This window comes from Sprattus sprattus, assembly GCF_963457725.1.
Source record: "Sprattus sprattus genome assembly, chromosome: 18".
Lineage (NCBI taxonomy): Eukaryota > Metazoa > Chordata > Actinopteri > Clupeiformes > Clupeidae > Sprattus > Sprattus sprattus.
In genome coordinates this window covers 7,018,970-7,033,120 of record NC_137916.1, presented here as the reverse complement: position 1 = coordinate 7,033,120, position 14,151 = coordinate 7,018,970, and positions in this window count along the sequence as shown.

Here is a 14,151-nt window from a genome sequence, read left to right as displayed (position 1 = left end):
CCATCCCACCCCCCCCCCCCCCCTCCAGCAGCACAGAGCTGGGGGAAAGAGAGAAAAAGGAAGGGAATCATATATTCTCTTCTCTCATCTCTTTTCATCGCGTTCATCACTTGCTCACTGATATATACGCATGCTGGACAAACACACACACACACACACACACACACAAACAGATACCGGTACACACCCGGCTCCATAGCCACCTGCCACGGTACAGACACCAGGTAAAGATAAATGAGCTGAGCTTCAGCTTACTGGCAAGAGAATCCTTCACATAGAAATACAAACTAGTTGGTACATGTGTATGGAAAATAAGACACAGAAATACAACCTGCCTGCTATGTGTGTGTGTGTGTGTGTGTGTGTGTGTGTGTGTGTGTGTGTGTGTGTGGAGGAGAAATGGATGGACATGCCTTGAGAAGGTGCATTTCCCATGGTGCTTCGGAGTGCTCTGCCGCCACCAGAGCCAGTGAGTCGATTCCTGGTGCTCCTTTTTTCCCCTCTCTCTCTCTCTCGTGCTCTCTTTTCTCCTCCTCCCCTCTTGTCCTCTCCTTTCTCTCTCTAGTGCCGGGTAGTGTGTCCTGGTTCGGTCTTCTCTTCCTATTCGCTTGCTCCTGCCTTCCGTCCGTCCTCCTTCCTTTTGTCTCTCTCTCTCTCTCTCTCTTGCTCTTTCTCTCTCTCCCTCTGCTTATCTTCCGTGTGCTGCCGCTCTGCCGCACACTCTTTCACCAGGATCCTCCTTTCGCGAGATGGCTTCTCTCCAGCTGCCCCTGTCTCTCTCCCTCTCTCTCTATTTCTATGCGCGCGCGCGCGCGTGTGTGTGTGTGTGTGTGTGTGTGTGAGAGAGAGAGCAGCATGAAGAGCAAGCCCCTGTGTGCACGCGCGTGTGTTAGCTTGCGCTTGCAAGACTGTGTGTGTGTGTGTGTGTGTGTGTGTGTGAGTGTTGAAGCCCACTGACTGGTGGGAGTGTGTGTACTGAGAGGATGCTCAACACGAGGCTAAGAATGAGCAGGAAAAAATGCGTTCCTCTCACTGTTGCTCTTTCTCTGTCCCCCCCCCCCCCCCCCCCCGCTCTCTCACTTTCACTCTCTCTGTCTCTCTCTCTCTCTCTCTGCTTCTCTCTCTCTCTGCTTCTCTCTCTCTCTCTCTCTCTCTTCTTCTCTCTCCCTCTCTCACACTCTTCCTCTCTTAAAGGAATAGTGGGTAGTGCAGTGGAAAAGGCCTTGGGCCACTTTTCCCCACTGCAGGCAGCTTCTCTGGAGGATGGAGAGAGAGCGAGAGAGAGAGAGAGAGAGAACGAGAGAGAGAGAAAGAGTCTCTCTGGGATTCTCCCCCATCCAAGAACATGGAAATGGAAAGGGGGACTACATATGATGTACATGTATGTGTATCTGTATGTGTGATAGTGTGTATACTGTATATCTGTGTGTATGTTTGTGTGTATGTACATATGTGTATCTAAGCACTTGTGTGTGTGTGTGTCCTCTGCAGTTTTTGGAAGAGCTGGCAGCAAGGTTGCTTGCACAATGGACAGAGGGGCATGAACTTGCCAGTGAAGTGTTTGACAAGGCAGTGGAAAACAAAAGGTCACACCCTTTGACTTTTGCCACCCCCGACAGATTTGGGTTTCGTCACGGCCTGATCGGTTCTGACAGACCCGGGTGGTGTGGCTATGTCACATCGCACCAGCCAGAGATCCAGGAAGTCAGCTGGGAGAGTGTCCTGAAATAGACGCGACATCAGGGCTTAACCACATAAAACACCAAAACAAATCCTTTAAAAAAACAACGACCTTCAACATCAAGGCGAATGACAGCAGCTATACGCTGTAGAGCAATGCACCAAACAGATGTGTTTTCCCAACATGATACACACACACACCAGACAGATGTGTTTCCCCACCATGCTACATACACCCACACACCAAACAGATGTGTTTCCCCACCATGCTACATACACACACACACCAAACAGATTTGTTTCCCCACCATGCTACATACACACACACACCAAACAGATTTGTTTCCCCACCATGTCACACACACCCACACACCACACAGATGTGTTTCCCCACCATGCTACATACACACACACACCAAACAGATGTGTTTCCCCACCATGACACACACACACACACACCAGATAGATGTGTTTCCCCACCATGTCACACACACACACACACACACACACCAGACAGATGTGTTACCCCACCATGCTACAAACACACACCAGACAGATTTGTTTTCCCACCATGCTACACACACACACCACACCAGACAGATGTGTTTCCCACCATGCCACACCAGAGAGAGTTTCTTCCCCTCGGAGTCTTTGAATGGCACACCAAGAAATGGCCCTGACCTTTCGTGTCGCCAGCATTCACACAGGAGCCGCTATGCCCAGGGACAGGCTGGATCCACATGGCAGGGACTCGGACAAAGAACTTTAGAGGACAGGGTAAGGTCAGGCCAGTGGACATGCAAAGGCTTTCCATGAAAGGAGAGAACAGGGGATCGGGTCACAGAAAGCTCCAGAATAAAAGTGACCAGGCATTAGCTAAGCGAGCCAAATGCAGCAAATGTAGCAAATGGGCTCTGTGTTATGAAGGAAAGAGAGCGGAGAGGAAAAGAGGGAAAAAGAGATATGAAGAGGAGGAATGGGGGAGGAGGGGGAGAGAGGGAGGACAGGAAGTGGGCAGTAGCCCGATGCAAAAGGAAGAGGAGATTAAGTGAAGGTTTTTGTCTCCTTAATGACTTGTGATTAATAATGCATGAAGACGTCGCCGGCCAGGGGAAAACAGGTCCGCCTGCTTGCCGTCCAGCTGGTAACTGACAGGGGAGGAAGAACAGGACCGGAGGGGAGCGCGAGGCTCAGGGTTTGTGCCGGCGGCCACCTCTCCATTTCAAAGGGAGAGCTGGCCGGGGACAGCAGCACGCCTGCAGACCTGCTGGATCCTTCTGGCGCTCACGGCTGGGAGCGGGCGGCTCTGGGGTCAGTGTGAGGTCGACCAGAGACTAAGTTCTCATTAACAACTAGTTTGAGGGCGACCAGCAGCGTGTCTGGGAGACTGATCTGAGATCAGGCCACAGTCAGTGTAAGGTGATGTGATGTTTATGGCTGGAGGAAGTCTTCAGTTGACCACAGAGAATGCATTGGTTGTGGGCTAGATAGGGTTGATAGGGCTCGATGAGGTTCACCAACACGCTATGCCTAACCCTAGTCTTCAGCCAACACAGAAGAGGTCACACTGCAGGCTGAAGATTCATCTCTTTTCAGACTCCATTCATCTCTCTATTACACTTTGACACTTGTGTTCTGTACAGAATACATCAACTTCACTCCTTGTTGTAAAAACAATTACATCAAAACAGGTCCTAAGGTTCTCTTTCAAGTATCTTCATTGATATTTCCAGGACTCATTCTAAAGTTATTGCTCATTCATATTTCCTCTCTTCTAACGGTTTTAAAGATTGAAAAGAGTATAATTTAATGGAAGAGGCTCATTCAGTCAATCCCTTACCGCAGGCGCGAGCCCATATTAGTCCCAGTAATGGGATTCGCTTTTTTTAGACTATATCCATCTGATTCCTTTAGTTTAGTTTAGTCAGGATAACGTCGGTGTCATTTAAGGACATTGTACAAAATGCTTTTTGCCTGCAGTGATCTCATAAAGGTCACAGCAAGACGGTCTCTGTTGAATAGTACAGTCTTCAGCGCTGTCATTCACACAGGCTGTACTGCACCAGCCTTTGGCTTTCAGACTTAGGACCTTCTGAAAGAATAAAGCCGGCAACAATCCCCCCTTTTGGAAAATCATGCTGTTCTTCTCCATTAATGCACTCTGCTGAGTGAAGTCAGTGTGTCAGGAGATTGTGTCTCATTATCCGCCCTGCTCTGGAGGGGGCACAGAGGATGATAGCCCAGGAACCAGAGGGCCCCAAGCCAGTGTGTGCACATCTCCCCATGCGCTGATGTCTGTGGAGCTTTCCAAGTCACTCAGACTCACGGCCTCTCACATAAAGTTTTATGTGTTTTCATAAAGAATGTTTTTCTTCGAGGCAGTGCGCAGTGGCTCTCGTGGGCATAAGCAGTAAAGTCGTGTCTCAGCTGTTGCCATATCTTCCGAGGTCTCTTGGTGATTTGTTTCAAAGCTGGCAGATCAGAAATGCATCATTCACTAGATTTGACTGTCACTGTTGTTGTGCCCCAAAGGTAAATATACCACAATTCTCCTGCATATCAAATCCATTGTGTTTGTACTATTCACACAAGGGTCTCCAACTAAATCGAGAACTATAAACTAAAAACTATAAATCAAGAATGTATGGAAGGCACACAGTGCATGTGCATGACTTGTGTTGTGTTCTAGTTTCTTGAAAGACAATCCCTTAACGTGAAAGAATGGTGCCACCACTCCGCTGTGCCAATGGAGACGCTATTCTATGCCACGGACGGTGTAGGCACACTGTTCCAGGAACAGGTGGCATGTATCCCCCGCAGGCCGAGACGCTGAACGTGTTCGCTGAGTGGAGCGCCAAACAACAATATGGCGTCCTGGTCAGACTGCAAGCCCTGTCGTACGGAACCCAAATGGGGATAACAGGAGCGCCGAGAGGATGGATCAGTCACCATCGCCGGGCTTCACCTCTGGAGATATTTTGCCGATTCACCACGGAGGAACACCAGCTGCTGCAAGTGGAAGGTGCTAGATTGTCACCGTGGGCGTCTTCATCTTTCTCATATTCCCTCCATCATTTGGCTGTTGCTCATTCTGTTGTTATTATCTGACATCCACCTGTGCTAACAATGTTTAGTCCAGTACAAAAATACAATTTAATTATATTTTAAAGGTGCATTAAGGATTAATAGCTATTCGCTAAAGGTATGCTAGCAGCTAAAACTAACGAAATCTCTTGAAATGTGCTGACTTTGACATTATGACAAACTAATTACTCAACGACTGTCCTTACACAGTCAAACATCAATCATGTGCAACACGACACTAAGCAAGACGGCAAATAAGATACTTACTAGATCGGCAGAAGGTAATCAAAGTCAGGTCGGCGGGCTGCGGCAGGCAAAACTACAGAAGGCAGTTATATGCCTATCGACCCTGCTATGCCATTGGCACGGACGCAATTCTCCATATTAAAAGTCATTGTAGCGGCCCAATTTTTTTTAAGCTGTTATTTTAAGGTTAAACTGCTTATCCTAACCCTAATCCTGAAGCATAATTGTTGCATATTGTGCCTTTAACACATAGTTCAAACTATAAATCACTTGTAGAGTTAATGTGTTGAAACCTTGTGATGTTTCCATTCACCTCACTACAATCTTTGGTCTGTTGGAGTCCAATTCAATAAGAAATTCATTTAGTGTTCCATTCAGTGAATACACACTGCTAAACCTTTGTGTGCAGTAATAATTTAGACAGGAGAAGTGTTCACAGAGATATTGTTTCTTCTAAAGTGTAGCCTTCACAAATGCCCTTTAAGGCTCAGAACTCCAGCTGGGTTTCCTCAAGCCATTGCACAAGATGAGGGAGGATAAGAGAGTCCTGCTGTGGCTCATAGGAATTGTAGTTTTTTATAATCTACCCAGGGGAGAGAATGATTGTCCTGTTATCCCAGAGGCTGGTGCTAAAACCATTAACCCAAGGAATGAACCTAACTCATGGTTCATTTCAGAGGTATATTTAAGCGTCTCCGGCAGGGAATGTCACAAAACTGTATAGAAAAATGTTTAAAACCTGAAACTAGACACACATGCAGACACACACACACACACACACACACATAGTATAGTTGTTGACCATACCTGTCTGCAGATCTCCTGTAAGTATGCAGGAAGGCTGGGAGGAGTTGACCTTGACTCCTTTTGTTTGTCCCAGTGGGACTGAGCTTCGGTGGTCCTCACGGCAAGTACCTGTGCAAGTGTGAGTGTAAGCCTGTGTGGTTGTGTGGGTGTGTATACATCCATCTATAATGTGTGTGTTTTGCACCTGTATGTGCATGTGTGAATCTAACATTCTGTGCTTGTGCATCTCTGTATGAGTGTGTGCGTATGCGTGTGTGAGTGTAAGCGTGAGTGTGTTTCACAAGTGTGTATCTGTATCTGTGTGTGTGTGTTTATTAGACAGATGAGAGGGCACGGCCGCTTCCTGGATGGATCCTCCAAAGCCGCCGCCCCTCTGCCGCCCCCCTCTGTTATTATGTGCTACTATGAGGAGCCTAATCGCACCGATCTAAACACATTTTTAAATACGCTGCTCACGGTCTCTCCAGACCTGCTGACATTCATCGCCAGCCTGTTCCACACACACACACACACACACTTTTTATTTGGCTGATATTTTATTCAGAGGCATTCAAGGAATTTCAATCAGGCTTCTGAGGCAGCGCCCAAAAGCTGGCCAAACTCTGCAATCTAAATGTCATCAGTGCTGATGATGAGCGCCTGTGCAATTATCTCACAGAATGACGACACACACATACACACACACACACACACACACACACTCTCCAGTAGAAAATTGTTTTATAATCATGTTTTTAACTCCATCTCTGACAATCACAAGCACTTTTTAAACATCCATCGTCTAGCACAAAGAATTACACACAAAGCCATGTGTTCGGTCTCTGTTTGAGTATGTGGCGGGGGTTGGATGCGTGTGTGTGTGTGTGTGTGTATGGTCCACAGGGAGCTGCTTTGGCCAATATGGCAGGACAGATGAACTGCTGATCAAGCAAAGCAGACTCTGTGCCCTCTTACCGCCCCACAGTGTGACCCACAGACTCTCTCCAACACACACTCATTCACAAACACACACACTCACCCTCACAAACACACACTCATTCACATAGCTCACACCTTTCAGCCCTGCATCCCAGAGAAACACCCTCTGTTGGCCAGGCTCGTGTGTGCTGGGATATGCAGGTTTGTGCACGTGCATGTTTATCAGTGCATGCTTGTCTGTTTGTATGTATACTAGATTAAGAACTTGTATATCCTATGCATATCCTCTTCTTTAAACTGACAATCTTGTTTCCTTTGATGCATGCTGCAATTGGGACCGGAGCAGCGCCTGGGCTCTCCATTTAAACCACTCTGCCATCCGTCTCAAGGTGCCCTCCTCTGCCCACACGTGGGCCAACACTGGAGAGGGCACACCAAGTCCATGGCCGTCTGCTGCCCGCTCGCCCACAAAGATGCTCAATTCATCCACACCATCAGCGATGGAGGAGTAGAGACAATAAGGCAGAGATGGACAGACACACACAGACACACAGACACAGAGAGAGAGAGAGAGAGAGGATGATGGAGGGATGGAAAAACAAGAAAAGCTGGAGTGAGAGAGGGAGAGCGAGAGACAACAGAGGGACTTAATGAAAAACATGGAGGTCAGCAAGTGAAACTGCATAGTCAGTGTATTTCAGTGTAACATTTTATAACAATGATGAGATTAGAAAAGATTTTTTTCTAGTTATTTTATATCAGTAAGTCAAAGATCAATTAGCATAAGCAGCACAATTACCTGTGAGGTAATGTGAGATTTTAATGAATTATTAAAGGTCACCCTTTACTTTACTGCAACTATCTAATTATCATCAAGACAAAAGCCAATACAATAATGACACAAAAGGCTGGCATCAGGGTGTGTTGTCAGTAACACATGATCTTTTTAATCTGCGGGAGAGTGAAACAAATCAAATTACACCTATTCTGTGTAATAGCCATCTTTATAAAGGCCACCGCAAAAGTCTTTTCAAATGCATTTAGTTTGTTTTGTGTGAGAACACAGATCCCAAGCGCTGCCACAGACTACAAAATGCTATTTCTGCCTATTTATCTATCAAATTAAAGTAGTGGAGTGGGTTTTGATACCTCCAGTCAGAAACAAGTTGCAGTGTTTTTAGTACACTTTTTAGTATCTATGGGAGCAGCATTTTACATTTTATGTAATACTTTTTTTCTACTGTTACCCAGTAAAACTTTCGAAAATGTATGCACATGAAAATTTTAGACATCTATATTTATTTAGTTTTATTATAATTCAGTATCGTATAAAATCCTATAATCATAATTATGCCATAGCTCCTGCTCATATGTGAAGATTTAAAAATAATCGTTATGCCATATAATAATAGTTTCTACTGTATTTAAAAAGTAGTTTCCAGAGTTTTCTAGGTATCTGCCTCTTAACTCTAAAGCCATAATCTCACCATGCAGATATTCACTCCAAGATGTGTTCATAACAGATATTAATGCTATATAATTAATGTTGGCCAAGACTGACACGTGAGGTCCATAAAGGCTGTGGCTTTGGCAAGATTTATCTTTTAAGAGGCACTAAGACAGCAAGAGAGAGAAAGAGGGGGAGAGAGATAGAGATGAAGAGGAGAGAGAAATGCATAGTGATTGAACTGCTGATGTTTGTTCAGGTCTTTGTTGACTGCAAAGGTTTCACATCACTGCACACGGGGCTCGTGGGAGATGGAGTCCCTCCCCTGCGCTGCACCTGAGGTCATGTGACCATAATGCTCATTCCTCCTGCACCAGCAGTCTGTCCTCTTTGTCCTCTTTGCTCTCACGCAAACCCAGTCTCAGCCAGACACCGACACACGACCACACATGCACACACACACACACATACACACACACACACACACACACACACACGTGCAAACACACATAACACCCAAGTCTCCACTGTCCATGCACTTATGAATACAAACCGGCATGCATATGTTCAGCCACACACACACACACACACCACACACGTACACACATGCACATCATGCACATGCACACACACAGACACACATGTGTCCTTTGCTTAAGGTGATAAGAATCATGAGCGCTATATTCATGTCAGCATGTTGAGAGGGTAAGAGAGATGATGGAGGATATACTGTAGATGACAAAGATCTAGATGACGAAAACGTTTGAAGGTATATTCTTTCTAGAAACTTCTCTGGAAACACACATCCACACACACATGAACACATTCACCGTTCACTGGCTCACACCCTGCAAACCCTGTTCCCTTTGCGCTGGAACACAGCCCATACCTCACACATTCTGTTCCCTTTGCGCTTGAACACAGCCCATACCTCACACATTCTGTTCCCTTTGCGCTTGAACACAGCCCATACCTCACACATTCTGTTCCCTTTGCGCTTGAACACAGCCCATACCTCACACATTCTGTTCCCTTTGCGCTTGAACACAGCCCATACCTCACACATTCTGTTCCCTTTGCGCTTGAACACAGCCCATACTGCACACATTCAGTTCCCTTTGCGCTTGAACACAGCCGTTCCTCACACATTCCCTCAATGTCATTGCCTTAAAAAAATCATTCAATGAACTGTCAAAGTCATCTGAGAGTTGCATGAAGATAAATAACATCCAACCTTTATCTAAAAGGATGCTAAGTGTGTGTGTGTGTGTGTGTGTGTGTGTGTGTGTGTGTGTGTGTGTGTGTGTGTGTTTGTGTGTGTACGCATAACACAGACTAGTCTGTGCAACGCGGTTGTGGATTGCGTGTTTGTAAGACATGTGATGGAGAGGACAGAGGAGTCAATCAAGTAACACTCAAGTGAGCACTCTACTAGACCCTCAATATCACATAACAAACACTCACACATCAGTCACACACTAACGTATTCTCTGTCCGTTAAACACACACACACACACACAGAGAGCTAGAGCACAACACTACATACCTTTTCACATCTCTCTCTCTATGGCATCACCATGAATCCCACATGAACTCTCACTGTCTTCTCAGTCACGCACACTCCACACACACACACACACACACACACACACACAACACACACACACACATACACACACACACACACACACACTCCACAGGAGCAGGGGAATTCTGTCCTTAAACATGACAGCCAAGGTCAGGCCAGGCTTTTCAGAGAGAGAGAGAGAGAGAGAGTGGAGGGGCCAGACTAAGAGGATGAAGAGATCTATGGATGGATGGATGGATGGATGGATGAGTAAAAAGAGTTTCAATATGAAGACTTGACAGAATCAGCAAAGAGGCCAGGGTGAGGTCAGCGTGCAGGACGCATCATCAGAGAGACTCCTCTGCATCCTCCTCTAAGGCACGGTCAAGCACAAATCTGTGCAAGGTCAGTGGCCAATCAGCATCCACAGCACAAATCTGTGCAGGGTCAGTGGCCAATCAGCATCCACAGCACAAATCTGTGCAAGGTCAGTGGCCAATCAGCATCCACAGCACAAATTATGAATTTCCATCCACATTTACATGGATTTGTGGGTGTGTTAATCCTCTTCGAATGCTTGTTTGTAGTTCTCGCTCTCTTTCTCTCTCTCTCTCTCTCTCTCTCTCTCTCTCTCTCTCTATTACTCCTCCTCTCCTCCTGCTTCCTGGTCGGCTGGCGCTCTCAGGGGATGGGGTGGGAAGGGCGGGAATCTATTCTAGGATCCCCACGGCTTGGGCCGATCAATGCTTATGTGGGCAGGTGCAGCATGATACGTTTCTGTATGGGGGGACACATAGTGCATCTGTTTGTGTTTGGTTGTGTTGTGTTAGTGTGTGTGTGTGTGTTTGACAGGACAGTTGTGTATGGTGGCTTTGTGTGTGTGTGTGAGTGTGTGTGTGTGTGTGTGTGTGTGTGTATGTGCTCAGATGTATATAGAGAGCTGGGTGTGTTTCTGAGTTTGAAGGAGAGGCGGAGAGGCAGTAGCAATAGCAGTGTGTTTTTCAATGCTCCCCAGAGACCGTGTGCGTATGGGGGAGTGATGGGCTGCTGATGTGGGGGTGTGACACTTCTGTGCTGTTAAAATGTACCAGCAGCACAGAAAGGCCATCTCTCAAAGAGCAAGTGGGTGTCACCTGTGTGGGGGTGTGTGTGTGTGGGTGTGTGTAGTATGGTTTTCAAGGACAACACTGGCAGAGACAAGCTCCTGCCGTACAATTGTTCCTAATAGATCGCTGTCATTTCTGGTGTCCAGTGCTCTAGTTAGTTCAGCAAGTAATAACTCATTAAAGGGACAGGACTGTCTAAAGCAGTCCTCTATGGTGACTCTGGGCGGCAAAAGAATTGGGCCTGTCAAACGCAACCAAAAAACACTGACTGAAATAACTCACTAGCACAGAAGTCTCCCCACCTTATCACAGCTTGGAGTTTGGCATGCAGGTTAGACACATAACAACAGAGTATCTGATGGTGCCACTGTTCCCTTTCGTTACCTTAATCCTATCTTTCATGGTGATACTCGCCACTAGGACTAGAACTGCAGCTCATCTGCCTAGCTGCAACATGCTGTTGGTTGTGGGTTCAATGGCCAAAACTATTAGATTTAAGACGGCAGGAAATGAAAATAGTTGTGGTATGAATGTCTTGATCCTGGTTTTGAAAAGCTGGCAAACTGATGGAACAACTGCCAGTGGGTACAGCACTGTGTTGTGCAGCAGACTACCTTGCATCTTAAGAGACTAGCAGGAAAGTGAAGGGAGCATCTATGGGTGTTGGTTTCCCTGCTAGAATGCTTGCCTAGTGCCTGCTGTTGCAGGCTTGATCCCAGTGAGGATTGCTTCTCACGACACAGGGATACGTGGTGTTGGGAACAGAGGATAGAGCCAAGCATATTCTGAGGTTGAGAAAGAGAGAGCAAGCTGGTTGCCATCATTGGCAGCCAGCTAGAGGGAAATAGAGATGTTGAGGGTGAAGGAATTTTTAAACTGCAAAACTATTGACCACACGAGGCAAACTGCAGCAAGTGGGAAATATGAACCTATTATCCATCACTGGCTGGAGGCTGGTTGATTGTGTCTGCAACCTCTAGGTCACCCTTGTATTTCTCCAGGGCCATTTTTCGATTTTGGGCCTCGCCACTTAATTCTTTGCTCAAAAACCTACAGTAAGAGCACTGGAGGTGGACGTGTACGGCAGCAAACACTGTGAATCTTACCCATGTGTTATGTTACGTCATAAACGTAATGCTTAAGTGTGTTCCTGTATGATTTATGTTGAGTGAATCTACAAAGACATCTCCTAAGCTCTACAGGTCTCTCTCACTCCGAGACGGCAAATGGCTCACACACTCCATGGACAGTCCTTCTCCTCTCCTCCAGTCTAGAGCAAAGGGACAAGACAAGACAGGTAAACGGATGGGGACAGAGCCTGGAAGGTGTGGCAGACCCCTGAGAACAATGGAACATCTCAGGAAACCCTGATCAACTGACACCATCCATCTTACCCTGGGTGAAGGACATGTATCCTGTGTGGTGGTGGATAGGAGTGGATTGAGAGTGCAGAGAGTTGACTTCATGGGGGTTCGACTGTTCTCATCCGTTTGTCAAGAAGGCCAATCTGTAAGGCAGGAAACACTGTGAATGGCACGTTCAGATTTCTGATGCTTTGGCAAGGAGCCATAAAGTCATAGTTATGATGTAAATCAGTCTGTCCTGCTTGTAAGAATAAACTGTAAATTAATTCAGCAATCATTTGCTTTTACTTATTTAATATCCAAACAAATGCTTCATAGTGTAATGTTACAAATAACGGATAATAATGGATTCAGATGAATTGGTCTTTGTGATCTTACATAGCGGTGATTGATCCACCATACAAAGTTGTAAGTGGTTATATATTGACTACTCTAATGCATATTCCTGTCCCATATGCAAAACAAGCTAATAATCTCCGTCGTTGGTTATCATAACTACCTTTGATAAATATAATCAAATTTCCATTTACAGACACAGCTGGTGCACCCCTACCAGGGAGGGAGCCTAGAGGTCGATATCGGTCTCGAAAGTGCTGCCCAGAAAATGATGCAGAGAAAAGTAGAACCAAATCCCCACTGCCTAGATTTCTACTAGCGATGCATTCCAATGAAAAAGCATGTTTACCCACCAATGTCGCCGACATAAATCATTAGATTAAGGGACCTATTTCCCTCCCTGGTGTAAGCATCAGCACCGCCACTGTTGACATCACCACCATCATCATCGATGTGTGTGTGTGGGGGTATGTGTCTGTACTGTATGTGTGTGTGTGTGTGTGTGGGAGGGTGTCTTTATGCATGTACACACCTGCCTCAGCTTCCTCCTATTCAATATACTTTCCTCTGAGCTGACATTTCAAGGGGAAAAAAATCCCTGCAGACCCCAATCACAGTATCCCAAATACCCTTCTAGCCCCCCCTTCCCCACCACATTCTCACTGCTCCTGTCCAGACTATCACTATAAATAAGTAAGGTGCTGTTTCCAAGGTAACATCTACCTTGGAGAATTGGCTGCCTGAAATCGTACCTTATCTTGTGGTAAGAGATAGGAAAGACGGGTTTTAGATGGGTGGCAACCGCTCATGTCCTGCAGTCTAGTTCAGGCCACCACACCAGACAAACAGACAGACCAAGACAGACAGACAGACACATGCACATGCGCGCACACACACACACACACACACACAACACACACGTATCATCACCCCATGTTCACATATCTAAAACATACATCAGGCCACTGTTTTGAGAAGAACAAAACACACACACACACACACACACACACACACACACACACACACACACACACACACACACACACACACACACTTGCCTCGTGTTCACACATCTAACACATGCTTCGCAGGAATGAGTCACAATGGAACACAAAAGAGCTAATGTTCCCCCTACAAGATTCCCCTTAGGATTCTTTTGAAGTGGAAAAGAGTTGAACTAATTGCACAGTGACTTCTGTATTGTTGTCCTTTCTCTGTATTGTCTTCTGTAATTGCCTGTCGAAGCACAAGGATACAACCTCACATCTTTTCGAGATCCACATCGATCAGACTTTAATTCACTTCACAATCCTCAAGCAATTGTTGGTATTTACAGAGCACAACCAAACAAGTCAAGAAACTATTCACTTGTCCTGTGACCAGAGGGCATAGCTACTTACCTGAGGGAGCCTAGGCTGAGTTTGGCCCACAGGCGTGGAGCTGGAAGAAATCTAAACAGAAACATAGTTCAGAGACCTGGGCTGCAGTCAGATAATAAAAAAAAAATGTAAAGGCCCTACCCACTGTTCCTTGACCTTGATGGGAAACGTCATGGTCGTGGAGGAGGATTCAGAAAAGACAACCCAGGTCATAGAC